This window comes from Triturus cristatus, chromosome 8 (assembly GCF_964204655.1).
Source record: "Triturus cristatus chromosome 8, aTriCri1.1, whole genome shotgun sequence".
In the NCBI taxonomy this organism is placed as follows: domain Eukaryota; kingdom Metazoa; phylum Chordata; class Amphibia; order Caudata; family Salamandridae; genus Triturus; species Triturus cristatus.
Window position 1 is genome coordinate 1,177,418,327 of NC_140591.1, and position 19,820 is coordinate 1,177,438,146.

The following is a 19,820-nucleotide window of genomic DNA, read 5'->3' on the forward strand; positions in this document are numbered from 1 at the left end:
TTGACCTATCGGCAGCATTTGATACCGTGAACCACGCGGTATTGGTGCGGCGGCTGAAGGCAGTAGGTATCAGAGGGACGGCTCTAGCCCTCCTATAATCCTTCCTGGCATCCAGGGAACAAGTGATTCACTTGGACGGCCTTAAGTCGGCGAACTTGTGCCTCCGGTGTGGAGTCCCACAGAAGTCAGCTCTGTCCCCAACGTTGTTCAACATTTATGTCACCACTCTGGCTAGATTAATCAAACAGCACGGACTCGTTTTGGTCTCGTATGCTGATGATACCCAGATAGTGGTATCGGTCATGCAGTGGGTGGACATTACAGCGTCCCGTTTCCCTAACTGTCTTTATGCAGTTATGGCCTGGATGAACGCAAACTTCCTCATACTTAGTACCGAAAAGACCGAGGTTATTGAGTTTGGGAAGGGCCCCTCAGTATGGAATCAACTTTGGTGGCCTTCGGAGGCTGGGAGTTGTCCCATCCCGGTGACCAAGGCAAAGAACCTAGGCTTTATATTCAATAGCGAACTAAAGTTTGGGAAGCAAATCAATCAAGTAACCTTCTCCTGTTTCTTCACCTTGAAAGTTTTGCGCAAAATCCTACCATTTATTCCATTTACACTCAGGAAAATGGTAATTGGAGCCCTTGTACTTTCCAGAATTGATTATGGGAATGCACTATATCTAGGAATAGATAAAGGCCAAACTGCAAAAATACAATCTCTGCAGAATGCGGCAGCCCTTGTGCTGCTCGCTGTCCCTAAATATCACCCCACATCTGCCAGTATCAGACAGCTTCATTGGCTCACTATTCCGCAAAGAGTAAAATTCAAGGCCCTCAGGCTTGTGCACAAGGCGCTCCACGGAGGCGGTGCCATGGATATTCAAAAGCCATTTTCCTGGTACCAACCTCTGCTGAGTTTGAGGTCGGCCAATACAGGGTTGCTACTGGCTCCTAAAATAAAAAAAGTTAGATGGGGTGGTAAGAGCTTTTCACATCAAGCTGCTAAATTGTGGAACTCCCTCCCGTCACAGTTGAGATTACAATCCAATAGGTCTATCTTCAGGAAACAGGTTAAGACCTGGCTTTTTCCTTAAGGGTTTAGATAAGCGAGTCTCTGCATCAGTATGAATTCACTTCAGCGCCAAGATGCCTCAGCAATCGAGCCCTTTATAAGTCTATCAGTCAGTCAATCAGTCAGTCCTTCACCCGGCACTACTCATATTGTTTTACTCCAACTGTATCAAAGGACAAGGTTGGTTCTCCAGTGAAATCTTACGGGCAAAACAGGTGCCCTCAAGTGTGCAAAAGTGGGAATATTAACAAGTGACCATTAAAGGACAAATGGCTAGATGTAATAATAATATAATCTACAGATTAGTTCTGTCTGGGTGAAACAATTTCTTAGCAAACCTAATCAATGATTAACGGTATCTATCCTAAATGACACTAAGGGTTATATGTACAAGGGAAGTGGCGTTAGCCTTCCTGGCTTAACACCTCACTCCGCCACTTTAGAAATGCAGGGCTGCACCATATTTACAAGAATGTGGTGCAGTCCTGCGTTCCCCCCTGCGCTGGAGCTACACTTTACAGCCTAGCGCCAACTCAGGCACCCTTGCGCCATAGAGCAAGGGTGCCTGGCTGCAGTGGAAGATTGTTTATGTGCAGGAAGGTCCCTTCCTGCACATAAACAATCTTTAAATGCCGCTCTGTAACTTCTATGTGTACTGCTTAAAGCAGCACACACAGAAGTTGCAAAACGGCATTTAAAAAAAATGATTGTTTATGTGTAGAAAGGGGAACCTTCCTATACATAAACAATCATTGGCATTTTGCTGTTTTCATGTGTGCTGCACAACGCTACACACATGAAAACAGCAAAAACGAGGACAAATGAAACATTTCTCCTTATTGCGCCAGGGTAAGACCAGGTTTTCCCTGGTCTTAATTCTGGCGCTGCCTCCTATTTCAGCCCCCCTTGTAAATAGGAGGCAGCGTCAGAATCAATGGGTGTTGCGGTGGAACGCCCACCGCAACACCCATTGCCCTTCCCTTTCACGCTAAGAATAGCGTGAAAGGGGGCCTTATTTACAAGGCAGCGTTAAGCCACGTTAAGTGGCTCAACGCTGCCTTGTATATAGGGCGAGGCCCCTATCGTCATCACAACGTCACTGAAAAAGAGACGTTGTAATGGCGATAGGGGCTTGTACATATGCCCCTAAATGTCAATTATGAGCAATTGTTTCACCCAGCAGAAGTCACTGTAGATTATATTGCTCATAGACACAGGGTTTACCCCATTATCTGTAATGATTGACAGATGTAATAATAGACAGGTCGCAAAAAGGGGTTGCAAATTGTGCACCAACATTTTGCAAACTGTCTCTGCTTTTCAAGATGTGACCTCTGTAGTAATAGGTCGCATGACAAAATGCCAAAACACAGGGGGGCGCGAACAACCAACCTAATGAATGTGAATTAGGCAGGTCACTGTTTGCCACTCTCCATGTTTGGCTAAAAATACAGGTATGATGGCCTGCATGAAATAGTAAACCACCATCCATGTTTTCACATTACCAAAAGAGAAAGGTTTTTTTGTTCTTCAAAACAGCGCATATGCCTCTGAAAGTCACCGGTCCTGCTTAAAAAAAGTATCTAGTTTGGAAAAAATTGAGGACACCATCAGTGATCCCCGGCACCACTGAATACTCACCAGAGGTCACCTGCCATTATTAATAAAGGGAAGTCTATCCCAAAGCGACTCAGTTACCACTTCTTTTGTGGTGTTGGTAATTGATCAATGAATTTTGTCCATAATTGTGGCTGCAAGCCATTTATACATGCAACACCAATCCACAGTTAAGATCTGGCACCCCTTCCACACCTCTTCCTAATTGCAATTTGGTATGGGTCGCTAAACATATTTTACCTGCCATAAAGGCTTTTTCGATCTGCAAAATAACTTTGTAACTCAGGCCCAAAAAGCCTAGCTCAAATCTTTACAGTGAACTATGCACACACAACCCAATACGAAGCTCCCCGTGTCCGTAAATGTCTTTTCTGGTCATAGAGACTATACACGAGGACTTCTCTAGACCCATACTACCCAGTGTGCCAAATAAACATAGTCAGCAGATTTTCTTTTTCTACAGGACCTTTTTACTCTCAGTAGTGTCAGGTAACTTTACAATAGAAACATTCTGCAGGATGTTTGCTGCCACCATGTGAGGATTTTAGCCAAATCCCCTTAGCTGGAAGGAACTTTTATATCCTAAACAAAAGGAAGATAAGACTAAGATTAACAATAAAAAAAAGATATATATTACAATAACTGCTACAAGTACTAATAGCAATAGCTATTAATGTCATTATTATTAGTAGTAGGAGTAATAGTGATAGTAGTATTACACTTGTAATATTAACAACGTTACTCCTACTACCAATAACATTAATGATGCAAACAGCAACTATAATAATAACAATAACAATGATAATAATAATAATTACAATAATTCTTTTTATTATTATTGTTCTTGTTGTTCTTGTTATCATTGTAGTAGTAGAAGTAGTAGCAGTAATAATAATTATGATAATAGTCAAAGTGGTCTGTTGATCATGTATTTGGCAGTGCTTTCACTAGTGGTAGGCTAGAACCCGTTGCGGATCTGTGTTGGGTACCTTGCGAATGAACGCATGTGTCAAAGGACATTGCTCTTTATTTACGTCTGCTGCTTGGGACTGTTGGCCATTGGTTGACTTTAGGATGTTGTAATGTTTTGAGGCACAGATGTCCATTATGTGGCCTTGATACCATACCATTCTAGATGTATGTGAGCATGGTAGGCTTAAGTTAACTATTTAGCAATAGTTGATAAGTAGGATACCAAGCAGATTAAGAGTATATACATGTTTCAGTATAACTTTAGTTGGTGTTCTATTGAAATAGCAAATGCTCAGCAAACTAGATGGCTTGGAATATGTTTTGCACATGATGGGACTATAAGTTGTGTCTTGTGTATACCTGCATCGTGATGGGTGAGTGTATTCTGACCTAAATGTGCTGTTGAGGTGCCAAACACGTAGCCAACTAAATTACTTGAAGCCATGTTATGTGCATGGTGGTGCCAGGATATGTGTGTGTAATGTGTACTGGTTAGTGTGATGCAGTTAGTTCTACCCATGAAGATTTGGATGCAGGACTGTCCTGTGGTAGAGAAATATAAGGAGAGGAAACCAGAGTCAAAGACATATGTATTGCACATCACTCGCCCGGCCAGGTCCAACACACCAACAATAAACAAGCATATTATCTGAAATTGGTTCCCATTCTCTTGATTGTGGTACATTCCTGACAAGGAGCACTGACAGGTGGGGCCAACCTGCTGAGTAGGCTTGCAAAGTCTCCTGACCTCAGCAAGGCACAGCTGCCCAACTTTCCCATTACCCACAGTAGTGTTTTTATATATACAGGAAGGCCGAGTTTAATGACCAGGCAGGGGTCACACAAGGGTGTCACTGCCTCTTGCATGCCTGGGCGAGGACACCCATAGCAACCTTCCTAACAGCCATCTTTCGCTAAGCAGTGCCACCACCCAGGAAGTCTAGATCAATCCCTTTTAGGCCACACCAACCATGGAGAGCAGACACAATTTCATGTGAAGTACAGTTTCGACAAGAATTGGTATTGTATTTTCACGGTCTGCAATTTTATACTCAATACCACAAATACTGTTTAGTATTGCTCCTCAAGGTTACAGTGGCATGACTGAGAATATTGGACTTGTTATGGGCTCATTCTTGATACCGATTCTGTCCCAAATTCTGGCAACAGTAGAGCTGTTGGGACTCTCTCCAAGACCATTCACTCATAGAGAAGGAAAAAAAGGTAGGGACAACAGACTGTCAACACAAATGTTAGGTGTAATCAATTCCAACCCATAACTACACAGATCGAGAAGAACACGTTTAGAGGAGACAGTTGCAAAGCTGGATTTATTGACTTGCATCCAGAGTTTATCAACAAAATCAGAATGACCCCATGTCTCCCTTAGAGGTGATGCAGGCACTCACCCTCTTTCCTTGTTTGGGCTGGAGCCATAGGCATACCCACCACGTTCCTGCCTTGCAGCTGTTGTAACAGCTCACATACATTTTTGACCTACTTATGGTTCGTTTAAAGAGGTACATCCAGAGGATAGCAGGCCCCAAGAGGTTTCACTGCATAGCGTTGTTCATGACTGTTGAGATGATTGCCAAAGAGAGCATGTCAGCAGATGGGAGGCCAAACAAGAGAATGTTGCAATGTCTCAAAAGTGCAAAGAGCAAGAACTCTGCAGCAGCGCCACACAAGAGGAAAGCAGTAAAGTAGGTTGAGCGATCATCGGCAGCAAGAAATTAGCTGCAGAGGAGTCACGATGTATAAAAAGGAAACGGGTGAACCAGTAAAATAGGCACCACATATTATCACTAAAGCATTTTGTTTCATTTTTAAAGGTTTTGACTGTAGTAAAACAAGCATCAAGTTATGAATGCTCGGAGGTCTTGGACTAATAACTAATGGGAGATCCAAGCATGAATCACACAAAGTAAAGGAAGATGTGCACATTCAGGGCCTGAATTCACACAGAGCCTTCACAGTCATGGTGGAGGCCCTGCAGTTGTGGCGGAGTCTCTGCTCTCGTAGTAGAATCTCCGCAATGAGAAACTGCAGTGTTCAACTACAGCAAGTTCAACTACAGGCTTACTCGGGGACACATGCTTCCAAGATGCAAGTGACAACCTGGTAGTCACTACCCACAAAACTCTTGCTTATGCCCACTACAAATCAATAGGGGCGTTTGACACTTTAAACAAAGGAGCCATTATAAAGTTAACAAAGGAAATAAGAGAGCTCGCACATACTTCTTCCGCAGATCTCCTAACAATGGAATTTAAACCCCATCCCTATACAAGTAACAGAGAGGTAAAAGCAGCAACTTGGGCCTCTCCTGATATAGTTCTTCAGTTACTGGGAGAGCAGAAAATGTTCCAAGCATGGGGATAAAGCTACAAAAGATCAAACCGCCACGATACCTTATGTCAACTGCTACCCGCAAATTCAAGAAACACATTCCATTAAATCATTCTTCACCACAGGAAGGAGCTCGGTCCTAAGGGGGACGATGGGGACAGTCGGGGACACAACAAACTTTGAAAATTTAACAATAGTTTAATACCCAAGAAATACCAAAGAAATAATCACAATGGTCAGGACCAGCAGCCTTAGTAAGATGTTACGGCGAATACAAACCAGGATTGGCCACAGCCCCCCAATGTTCAGGTAAATAACTGGTCCTGACAGCAATAGTCCTGTGACAGATACAGACTGCATTAACATCTGCTCTTGGAACACCAATGGCTTCGAGAACCTGCTCCAAGATGGAGACGCAATGTCATTTCTCCCAAGATTTGACATAATTTGAACCAAGGAAACCTGGGGCCTAGAACCAACGCCTATTGTTGGCTACGTAGAACATCATATTCCAGCTAAAAAGTCTGCAAATTTCAGGCATCCCCAGGGGGACCTGTCCACATACTCCTCCACAAAGTTTAATTGGGTTCCAGAAGCAATCGATTGTGGAGTAAACTGGATACAAGCAACCAAGCTAGTATACAAAATGGACAGACTACTCAAAAGTCACTTCTCATCATAAACGTTTACATTCATCCATGTAAAGCAAGGTAAGTAGAAAAAATGACAGTCTTGTTGAATTTAACAAAGACACTACAGAATATTTCATTGGCACTCAATCTTTATCATGTCTGGGGGCTGTAATACAACCTTAAGTTACAGCAGCAAAAAAGGGATCAACCAACATAGCGGCATTAGGCTACAAAAGCAGGTTTTAAAAATGAAGTCTAAAGATCTTCAATGGCAACTCTAAGGAGGACATCCCAGTGTCAATCACCTACCTTTGTGGTAAAACCAGTTCAACAAAAGATTTCACGTTGATAAGTGATGCAGCCTTGCCCCTGGTATGCCAATTTCAAATCATTCCCCACACAGAAAGTGATAATTTCCCACAAACTCTCAGGATAGTTTGTAAGTTCAGCCAGCTGCATTGAACAAATGGTCTTATCCCTGCCCCAGTCACTCACAACCTAAAAAGAATAAAATGGCAAGGTCCTGGGATAGAGAAGGTCATGGGTGAAGTTTACCATTGTGCATTGTGCAGGACCATTAGAAGAGGTAAAAACAAATACCAGAAATCCTTGAAGAAGTAAAAATCGTAGCAGGTGAACGTGAAAATGAATGGATAACCCTAATTTTGACTTTACTCACAACCATCTAAGTTTTTCGATGGTACGAATAAAAAAGGGAGTTCAGAAAGGCTAAGCTGGTACAGCAAGGGGCTACGTAAGCTAAAAATCCAAATTACAAGAGAAGTGAGAAGAATAACAATAGAGGTAAATAAAGGCAAGCCACCTGATAAAACCACATTGCAAACCTTGAAATTACAATATCACAAGGAGTGCTGGACAGCAAAAAGATGATTTTAAGTGGAAATCTTGAATAAGCTCTCATGGTCCGGCAAATATCCAAACAGCAAATAATTCTGGCAAGTGGTAAATGGATAGCCATCTGGAAAGGCTAAATATCAAAACACTGGGATTGCGACGGAATCCTGGAAACCCCATATTCGAACAATGTGCGCACTGCCAGTCATCGACAACAAGGACAAAGGCTATCAGGTCAAAGCCGAAACCTGGGATTCCCAAGAGGCAAAGCCAGTAACCGCAACTCATGGTGGACAGGCATACTCCGTAGAAACCGTGTCTCACGAAAATCCACCAGAACAATGTGGTTTTAACTGTGGACATTAAACAACTAATAAACATATTGAAGAAGCTGAATGCTGAAGGGGACACGGGTCCAAATGGACTCCCCAAGTTCGTCTTTAAATGGGATATAACCTACTGGGCTCATTATTTTGCCCCTCTCTTCAATCAATTCTTTCACGCGAATATCATCCCAGTCTCATGGAAAGGTAACATCTTTCAACCCGCCTATAAGCATGAAAGTCATGCCTCACCAAGCAACTACAGGTTATCACTCTTATTGACGTTGAAGCAAAACTATAAGCGTCATGTCCTCTCCAACACCTACAAGCATGGATCAATAAAAAAAATGTGATACCATGAATACAAACTGGGTACAGAGCAGGCATGGGGACCCTCATGTACTTAACAGCACTGAGCATCTTAGCAGAGAAAGTTAAACAGAGAAAAACTCAGCTCTTTAAGTGTTTTGTTGCCTTTGACCGGGTCTCTCGCGGCCATCTCTGGGTGAAATTAGGAGAATGGGGTATCCAGAGAGACTTGTTGAGGGTATTACAGCATTGTATCCAGAAACCTGGGTGCATGTCAAAATAGGAGATGGCAGCAGATTTACAAACATTATCGCCACAATGAACAGCCTTAAACAGGGATGCGTACTTGCCCCAAACCTGTTTAACTTACATCTATCAGACCTTGCACAGTCCGTTCCACAAGACAACAGCCATCCCCTAACCCTGGCATCAGAGAAATTAAGATGCCTACAGTATGTTGAAGACATTGTTCTCTTGAGTCACATGCAATAACAACATGAATGTCTAAAAAGCCACCTTGACCACAAGGGTTAGAGTTGAACTTAAACAAAACCAAAGTGGTGCGCTTGGTCGACACCAAATACAAGTCATTCACCTGGTTCATAGAGGACAAAAAGGTTAAGGTAGCCACTATATATAAATATTTAGGCTTTAACGTGGAACATCAAATGACCTTCAAACATCATTTAGCTGCTCTGTAGGCCAAAGCACGGTAGCTAATTTTTGGGTTCAAATTACTGAAAAGAAACTAAGCAGTCCATCATTTAACCATCTAGTCACCGTAATGTCAGTGCAGCTAATGCTAATGCTGGCTTATGGCATGGAAATCATGCACAGCAAAATTCAATAACCTCCAAACAAAAGTATATAAAACTGTGTTTTGCATACCAAAAACAGCATCACCATCCCAGGTTCATCTTAAGTTTGGTTTAAAAAATCAGTCACTAAAAAGAATTAGCATTTTCGTCAAACAGTGTTGGAAATTTCATACCTCTGAGAGTGGCTCCATTAACAACCTATGTTAGATTAAAATTGAGGAACAACTGCCTACCAATCAAAAAGTCTTGTGAGGGGGTGTGGTCGGGCAAGATGGCCGATCGGACGTAGACCGTCTCGGCTCCCGGTCCACACGCTGTTCCGGAAAGGAAAAAGGCGGCTGGGCGAACCTAGGAACGCCACAAATACTGCCTACCTCTGTTGGATGATGTGAGGCATCAGCGGAGGACACTTTCCTGCTTCGGACATTACGAGATCTGCCCGGTTTAGCTCCGTGCTACCTGGAAGAGGGAGGCCAGCGTCCGCTAAAATGGTGGCCGGAGCTCTGCCACAGCGGGAGCCAGTCCTGATCTCCTGAAAGCCCATTTGGACGCCGGATCCCACCCGTGAAGACCGGACCAAGGACTGAGGTACCAAACAGCTCGGGGGCACTTAAGGCGGCAAGCGGTGATGAACGGCATCGCTTGAGGTTTCTCCTGCCACGCATGCCTGACTTTAACATGGTGGCCACGTCTCACTAAATTGTGGCTGCCGCTGCCACTAGCGACTTTGGGCCCTGAGTCTCCCGCTTTATCTCCACCAGACGATGCCTCCAGCAATGCAAGAAGCTGCTACCCCCTGCGGTCCCCACGGAGCCGACACACATCCGCGATGGCCCTGGAGGCTTAAGATGCTGCTCTCCATAACCTCACCAGTATTACCGTGCCGACACGCCCCGCACCGCCATTGAGAACACTGGCGTAACACTACTCACTGCCTGTGTGCCTCACGCCTGCTGCTAGTACTAGACTCTGGCTACCACAAACTGGTGTCTTGCTTCCCTCCCTGAAGCAGCTATCTCTAGGCTGGCTCCTTTCGGCTAGTAGAGCTGTAAGTCGTGATACTCTTCGTCTTCTGGGACATTAATTTCCTACATGATGGTCTCGCTCTCACGTTACGCCGTCAGCTCCACCTGATCACGACACGGCCGTGTTAGCAGGCTGCCGCTAGTCTACCGGTGCTGATCCTCGAAACTCTGAGGCCCGCCCCTAAACACCTCTTCAGGCCGCATACCAATCGGGACCCTGCACACTCACCTCATCATTGAATGATCGGCACAGCTCTAATGGTCTAATCCATATGCCGCCTAAGAAGACGACAAATAAGACGCCAAACAAGGTTTCGGAATTTTTCACATCCGCAGAATAACGATCGACATTACGAAGCAAAGTGGGGTCTGCAGCAATGGCCCTTACGAAGGCGAACCTCCTTAACATGTTCAAGGATTTTAAATCTGAACTACGCAAGGACATCAGCCAAGACATCAAATCGTCCATGGACCAACTGCGGTCAGACTTGACGGAACGCTTGTCCTCCTTGCAACAAGATGTGGACTCTGTGGGCACTAGAGTACTTGACCTCGAGACACAACACCAGGAACAGAAACAACTCTCCACTGAAATGCGGGACGATGTACGTGCCCTCAAGGAACAGCTGTACAAGGCACAACTCAAGGCTGAAGATCTCGAAAACAGAGCGCGGCGGGAGAACATACAGGTCCAGGACTTAGAGGAAGGCGCGGAAGGGCCTGATCTGGAGGCCTTCCTGGTGGGCCTCTTCTCGGAGGTGCTGGACCCACAGACCCTTAAAATAAAACTAGACAGAATTCACTGAGTGGGGATCCTACAGCAAGGCGAGAAGAAAAGACCTTGCGACATCCTGGCGAAGTATCACTCATTTAAAGTCAATGAGGCAGTGCTCCAGGCGACTAGGATGAAGGGCTCCATCTCATTTCAGGGTCACTCCTGCACCATCTACCAGGACATAGCACCATCTACTTTAGCACGGAGACAACTGCTCAGACCTGTCACCACTAAACTGAGAGACGATAAAATCAGGTATAGGTGGACTTACCCATTTGGACTCAGCTTTGAATTTCAGAACAAACGACGCAACATTACCGATCTGCAGGAAGGTTTGGATCTCCTGGGCCTCCCCGCCGAGGAGGAGGGCCCCACCCAAGGTAACAATGGAGATTCTGCCCGAGGATCTACATCAACCTCCGCCTGATCTGTTGGAACAGTTGATTTTGAGGGGTTCTTGGATGTCTGTACACGCACAGTGGGCACGAGCTAGCGCTACACACTACCTTGTGGACAGACCAAGACCAGGGATATGTCAGGACTGCTGGAGCTTTCGGAGAGAAGTGGCTTTTTCCTCATTCCATAATGCCGATCACTATTGGCACTTGGAACGTTAAGGGTCTTAATTCCCCCCAAAAGCGCCACAAAGTGTGGAAATACATTATTGACCATCACCTTGTCATAGTAGTCTTGCAAGAGACACACTTAACCAGGGCCAAGGACACACGCCTCAGACACAAACACTTTACATTAATTTATAGGTCCTCGGCTCACACGAAACACAGGGGAGTGGCGATCATGTTTCGCTTTTCCATACAATTTGAACCACTGGGAGTTCAGAATGATAAAGATGGCCGCTGGGTTATGACCAAGGGACTCTTGAGAGGGAAAGTTTGCTTTTTCGCAGCAGTCTATGCCCCCAATACTGGCCAGACGGTCTTCTTGCACACATTTTTGGGGAAATTAACAGACTTTGCAGAGGGCCCGCTAATCCTCATGGGTGACTTTAATTTGATATGGCAGAAAGAACTGGACAGTACGCATACGCAACGCTCGAACATGGGCTCCTTCTCCGTGGACACACAGCAGCGACTACACGACATGGGGCTCCTAGACACTTGGCGCACTCTCTACCCACAGACCCGTGACCACACGTTCTACTCACATGTCCACCGTACATACTCTCGGCTTGATTACATTTTCATTAGACAGTCCCTGCAAGGTGCCCTACAAGCGGCCAAAATATTCCCCCTTTCAGTATCAGATCATAGCCTGCTTTCTGTTAGTCTCACTTGGGGTGGGAACACCCCGACTACTCCCAGATGGTACTTCCCGGCATCCCTCACCAGAGATAAGGAATCCTGTACCAAACTAAGAGAAACCATTTCTGAATTCTTTGCTATCAATAAACCGGAGGACAAGTCAGAATATATCACCTGGGACCCTTAATGCAGCACTAAATGTGCAGCGCACTAGACAAAGAGAACAACTGGAGACAGAGCTGTCTTCTCTTGAACACGCCCATAAACTGAACCCCATCAGGCAAACTCTCCACAACCTAACGGCGCTTCGTGGTAAACTCCGGGCTATTTATAATAATAGGGCAGAGTTCAAGCTTCTTAAACTAAGGCACTTATCATATACTCAGGGCAACAAAATTGGTAAACACCTCGCCAGACAGCTCAAGGATAAAAGAGAGAGAGAGTACATAGGCGGCATTCAGGGCTCCTCTGGAGAAATTACACATAAAGACGAGGACAAGGCTGAGATCTTTGGTTCCTTCTACAAACATTTATACTCTGGAGAGACACTAGATTTGGATATCCAACAAGCTTACCTCCAGACGCTACCCCTGCCCCAAGTGTCTGCGGCATGGAACGAATTGCTCACCGCTCCTATTACCACAGACAATGTCACCGCTGCCATTAAAGCCCGAAAACCCCACAAAGCTCCTGGGCTGGACGGCTATACCGCCCTCTTCTATAGGACATTCGCCCCTGACATCAGCCCCCACCTAGTACGACTTTTTAACAAGATGGCAGAGGAAGGCGCGACCTCCGGCACCATGTCCGAGGCCGTGATCTCAGTGATACCCAAGCTGGGTAAGGACCCTCATCGATGTGCTTCTTATAGGCCTATTACCTTACTAAATCTTGACGCTAAACTGTACTCCTCTATCATAGCCAAACGACTAAATGATCTCATGCCTGACCTCATACACCCTGACCAGTCCAGATTTATCAAAGGTCGCCAAACGAACGATAACCCTCGACGCATTATCCACCTGATAGAGAAGGCCAACAGACACCAAATTCCTGCGGTTTTTGTTGGATTGTACACTGAGAAAGCCTTCAACAGGATCTATTGGATATTTCTTTTCCACACACTTACAGCATTCGTATTCTCCCCTAAATTTCTTAATATGATACATGCTAACTAGCTCCTCCCCCACTCTAAAGTGGTGGTGAACAGGGCCCAATCAACCTCCTTTGTCCACTCTAGAGGCACTCGACAGGGATGTCCTCTTTCACCCTTACTCTTTCCTCTAAGTATTGAACCATTGGTGCTGGCGATCAGGGCTAATCCTGGTATCCAGGGGTTACCATTCACAGGGGAGTCACATAAAATCTCCTTGTTCGCAGACTATGTCCTCCTGTCCCTCTCTGAACCTGGTACGTCTCTCCCACACTTGAAATCAGAACTAGAACGCTTTGAATCAGTAGCAGGATTTAAAATAAATTTAGACAAATCATATATTCTCAATCTCACCCTCCCGCCAGCGGAAGTCCACAGACTTCAGTCTCTTACGCCTCTCCCATGGGCCACTTCCTCTATTCAATATTTGGGAATCCAGCTAACACCAAAAATATAGAAGCTTTAGCTGCCAATTTCCCCCCCATCCTCGCACGAATACAAGCAGAACTTACAAAGTGGAAGTCTCTCTTCCTGTCTTGGTTCGGCCGCATACACGCCGTGAAGATGAAACCTTTTCCCTAAGCTCCTTTACCTATTTCAGGCCTTGCCATAGAATTAGAAGGTGACTTCTTCCGTAGAGTGAAAACTATGATCCTTCGCTTTATTTAGCAGGGGGGGCGTTCTCGCTTCTCCTTCTCTCTACTGCATCGCTCTCGCAGGGAGGGAGGGGTGGGGCTACCAGACATTCACTTCTATTACAAAGCAGCCCAGCTGAGAGTCCTGTTGGAATGGTCGAAGCAGGAATCCGATAAACACTGGTTCATATGGACCGCAGTGTGACGGGGAGGACCATCTGGGATTTGGTTTGGCGCCCCAGAAAGGACAGACCTAAGAATACGTACATTAGCACTCCCACACGCACCGCCCTAAGAGTATGGGACTCAGTCGCAGGTGACGATAGGTGGACTTCGTTCCCTTCTACATTTACACCACTCCACTTCAATCCAGCATTCCCCCCGGCCCTACATGAGGGACCCTCTGACGCCTGGAGGGAGGGAGGATGCCTAGCCTTGACACACTTGTTTCACAACTTTGATCCTCTCACTTTTGACAATTACAAACGAGATTATGAAATAGGGAATACAGAAAGGTATCACTATGCTCAACTGATGCACTGGGCCCTTACTCCTCAGATACGAGAGGCAGCTACTCAGCCTCTCACCAAATTTGAGGCCTTTCTCACCAAGACCACTTCTATGAAAGGGGTGATTTCCTTTATATATAACTTTCTACTTAAGACCACACTATCCCCGCACCCATGGTACATGTCTATGTGGGAAGATTTATTTACTACAACGTGCTATTTCTGATGAAGAATTGTGCCACTTATGGTCTGACATCATAAGATTCAATCACTCCGCAGAGCTCCAGGAAGCCCACCTGAAGACCATGATGGACTGGTACCTACATCCGTCCAAGCTCAGGCGTAGATAGATGCTGGAGAGGGTGCGGACTACTTGGGGACTTTCAACACATATGGTGGGACTGCCCGACTATCCGGTCTTTCTTGGAATAAATTCTAGCACATATAAAGGATATGTTGGGATATCCCATCCCCTCTACTATGGCGAGTGTCCTATTGGGGCTTCGTGACTCCTCCCTAGAACACCAGACCCGAGCTGACAAAACTTTTATGTGACTCTGTATCGGCGCAGCTAAGATTACTCTGGCAGCCGCCTGGAAGAAGAAAGAGGCGCCGGCTATCTCCCTTTGGCACTCACGTTTATGGAAATTGCTCAGTCTAGAGCGCATGTCTGATATTTTCAGGGATAACCATAAGAACTTCGAATTCAAGTAGGGCCCCTTAGTCACCTTTCTTTCCCAGGGCCTTCCATCGGCTGTCTGTCCTTCCTCCATTAGATCCCTTCATCTCTTCCAATTTTGAGTAGAGTTTCATATCTCAAGATACTTTCATTGTATGGTAGGGGTGGGGGCCGGTTCAGGGGGGAGGGTGTTATTTCGTTATCTCTTTACGTTTTCTCCCTTTTGGGAATTATATGTATATGATTTCTGCTCTCTCCATCTAGCGCCTTCCAGTTGGAAGGCATGGGAAAGTTACCGTCGCAGAAAGAAGATGTACCGGTTGTAAAACTGTCTGCTCGTATTTCTGTGCCTGTCTGAACTCCCTTCAAGCTCCATTATCATCAGAAACTGTACCTTACAATTGAGCCACTTATTGAGAAAGGAGTGTGATGTATATTGGGCAACGCACCTTGCTCAGAAATTATAACACTGTTGAGTCATACTGTCCCCCTGTGAGGGATACTGTGATGGTATTATCTCAGATTGTATGTTGGAAAGTTCAATAAAAATACCTTTGAAAAAAGGCTTGTGAGGAGAATACTTAAGTCAGGCAATTGAGGAATTAGGTATTCAAGAGGCATGGGCCACTAGCATGGGAAAAGCTGCCTTTTGTCGAATAACCAGCTCCTGAACTCGACTCCTGTCACAATTAATTGATCAAAATTCCTTTTCAAGACGGCATGCCTGGACCGTAATCATTTCATATAAGACCCTGAGACACCAGGAGTAACTGTTAGCTCATTTTTACCCCGCCCCAAAGCAGCAGGTAATGGTAAATCGATTTGGGATTTTAGACACTAAAGATTGTATCCCAACCTGGAAGAACCTGTCACAAAACCTAAGTAGTCGTCTATGCGGATATAAGCAAGATACATTATTACATAGTCTCTGTGCCCATGGCTCAAAGGAATACAATGTTGAAGTCAATCTTTTTAAAACTTCAAATTCCTAAAACTGCTTTTGAAGGAACTGAAAGGCATTGATCCAGTGAAGGAGCAAGACAAGGCAACATTTTAGGAACCTTTTTTGCACAACCTGTCTCAAGGGGATCATAATTGCACTAGTTAAACACACTTTACAATTGAGTCAAAAAAGAATTGAGGACGTCAAGGTTTCTACACATAAGAAGTCCAAATTGAGAGAAAAAAATTAACTGCTTCTTTTATGAATACAATCATGTTTTTTTGTTTGTTTTATCACACGTGAGTGTATTAAACATTGTAAGAAATTGTTTTATTTATAGCTGTATGCTTTTCTTAAAATATATTTTTATTGTCAAGAAGAAGTACAGTCAAACAGGAAAACACAATACAATAAAATAAAAGGTGGGAATTCGCCTGAAATATTTCTCAACCATATATGCTTATGATAGTCGATAAACTATAAACATACATTTAGAAAAAGGTTATAAGCAAATATACAAATATCTAAGGGATCACACACAAAAAATCAAACCCCCAATTAGCTTTACGGCTGTTCCAAACAGCCCCATATAGACCTATACTTTCGCACAGCTTGAATACCCCTTACTTTAGCAAGCGCTTTTTCCCTTTCCCCCATTTCTTTAACCCCTTCAGTGCCCGCCCCTTTCCCCGCCCAGTGCCGGCCGTTGCATTAGCGGGCGGGGTCTATGACGAGCTGGACTCGTCATGGGCACAGCGCCACCGCGGCCCATGACGAGTCCAGCTCGTCATGGGCACTGAAGGGGTTAACAATTAGCAACCATTCCGTCCCAGTGGGGGGTTTGGGAGAGATCTACGCTCTAGCTACCGTCAGCCGGGAAGCAACCAACATAATTGCCAATATAGAGCTATATCGACCGCTGTCTTCCTTGTATCCTAACATCTTTTCAGTTTTTGAAAGTATGAAGTCGCCATCAAGTCTAAGTTTGATTGCTGCTGATATCCTGTCCCAAAAAAGACTTAATGCTGGACACATAACAAACATGTGAATGATGCCGGCCACATATAGCCCACATTTGGGGCAGTTATGGCGCGTCCCACTATGAATCCCTTCCCCTCCAGCCCCACCTTGAGATCATCTAACAATCCTCTCCGCGGTGTAGTAAAGTAAACAAAGTGTCCGGAAGTGCTGAAGTCGTAAGTTCACTGAGTGTACAGAACGGGCGATAGTATCAAAGGCTATCTTCATATTTTCTATAGCAATATTTTCCCCCAAAATCTCACCCCATCTGGAGACTAGTTTCTCACAGCCCTCTGCTCTAAACTGGGAGAGAATTTGATACGCCTTACTAATGATTTCTGAGCCAGTAACACTCCGAACTACTAAGTTTCTAACAAAATAATCCCTGATCTGTATATATTTAAAAAATAGCCATCGAGGAATATCAAACATTAGCTGGAGATTCTCAAATCTTGATTTTTAAAATCACAAAGTCCCTTCTTACCCCCCCCCGAGTCCTCTTCCGGCTCCTGATAACGCCCAGCAGAGGTGTCATGAAATTGCAGAATACTTTCCTCTAAAGTTCAAAGGATATATAACACATTTTTAAATGTTAATTTCTCGGGGGACACTGTTACTATGGATAAGCAAACTCTGCTGAATGAGTTTCCTCCTCTTTCCTTATCCTCTACGCAGGAATTTCTCAAACAGTTGAAATCAGGCTCCCCTTTCGATCCGGCACCGCCGTCTATTCTGAATCTAATATCTGACATAGTCTCTCCGGTCATACGGGATGTGATAAATTCCTCCCTGGGTAGTGGAGTGGTTCCTCCTCTTTGGAAACAGGCCAGGGTCAAGGCATTATTGAAAAAGACTAATCTTGACCCAGAGGACTGGGCGAACTACCGGCCTATCTCCTTGTTGCCAGGTATTAGCAAATTGGCTGAAAAACATGTCAATACTGCCCTGTCCTCATTTCTTGAATACAATAAGTGCCTGCATCCCTCCCAGACAGGTTTTAGATGCCATCAGGGAACTGAGACCGCACTTCTAGTTGTGATTGAGGAGACTAGGAAGATCTTGGATGCCGGAGGCTGCGCAGCTCTAATATTATTGGATCTTAGCGCAGCCTTCGACACCGTCAATCATCAACTTATGATTCAGAGACTTAAGGAGGTGGGCGTAGAGGGAGTGGCGCTTTGCTGGCTTCAGTCCTTTCTGGAGAGTCGCTCTTTCTGTGTCTTTGAGGGTGAAGCTGTATCAGAGCACATTCCTTTGCAGTGTGGAGTTCCCCAGGGATCATCTCTTAGCCCTACCATGTTTAATATCTACATGAGTTCTTTAGCTGAATTATTATGTCCCTGGGGCATCCAAATTGTCACCTATGCGGATGACACACAACTTTTGGTGTCTCTAACCCAGAAAGGAAAACAAGAATTGGGTCTGCTTTCTTGTTTGGGAAAGATCTCGGACTGGATGGATAAGTCTTTCTTGAAGCTTAATGGTGCAAAAACGGAACTTATGCTGCTTGGGCACAATGTTCCCACTAGTATTGAAGATTCTTGGCCTAGCCGTCTAGGTGCGCCATCGGTACCAAAGACTGAGATTAAGAGCTTAGGAGTCTGGCTGGACTGTAAGCTTGATCTAAAAGAACAGGCATGTAAGGTGGCAGCCAGCTGCTATGGACAGATCAGGATGATAAGGAAGATTATTCCTCTTCTTTCTTTTGATGCTAGACGGGTGTTAGTCCAGGCGCTTATACTTTCGCGATTGGATTATGCAAATGCGGTGTACCTTGGTGCCCCTTTGGGCACTTACAATAGGTTACAAATTGTTCAAAACTGTGCGGCCCGTTTACTTATGAACATTCCTAAATATAGTTCAGCTACACCAGCATTGGCTGCCCTGCACTGGCTTCCTGTTCAGGCCAGGATAGGCTTTAAGGCCCTTTGTATTGCACTCAAGGCTATTGCCGGTAAAGGTTCATCTATGATTCAGTCGCTGGTTCAACTCTATGTTCCCAACAGGATGCTGCGATCTAAGCATACATTTTTGCTCAGAGTGCCTATGATCAAGCGAGCTCGCTCCGGAGGTCGCTTATTCTCGTACAATGTTGCTATGCTATGGAATCGCCTGCCTGAGCATATCCGCTCGGAGCCCAATTACCTTAGTTTTAGGAAACAGCTGAAGACCTTTCTTTTTCGATGAGTTATGTCTGATGAGTGAGGTGCCATGAGTAAGCGCTGGGATGCCTTTGGTAGCTATGCTCTATATAAGTGTGTAATCATTCATTTATTCTCAAATGTCTTAAAGCCATTGCAATCATATAATTGCGTGAGACAATACACCCCATAGCTAGCCCATTGACGGGCCGTAGCATTCTGAAATATTCCTGGCAGCATTGGGTTATAACAAAGGGGAAGTTTACTATGTACAAGAGATAGAGAGGATCTAGTTTTTATGCCCTGCCAGATATTTACACAGTCTCTAATGGTCTTAAACCGCACGCGTTTGAAGTAATTAGGATCATTGATTCGATATAAAAACATCTGACTCTATGACCCAAGAACCAACCAATGCCAAAAATCCGTTTACTCGGGGTTCAGAAGGCTGCGTAAGCGGCCAACAAACGCGGCCCAAAAATAAAGTTTTAAGTCAAGGAGGTCTAAACTGCCCTGATTATATGGGAGCTTCATTAATCCAATGGCACGTCTTGAATTTTTATAGCCCCAGATGAAGCTACTCAAGACCCCATCCAGCTTTCTAAAAAACAAGTTAGGAATTCGTAGCGGGATTGACCTAAATAGAGACAAGAATTTAGGAAGTATCTTCATCTTTATGACATTGCATCTGCCTAAAATACTTAATGGGAGCTTATGCCACTGCTTCA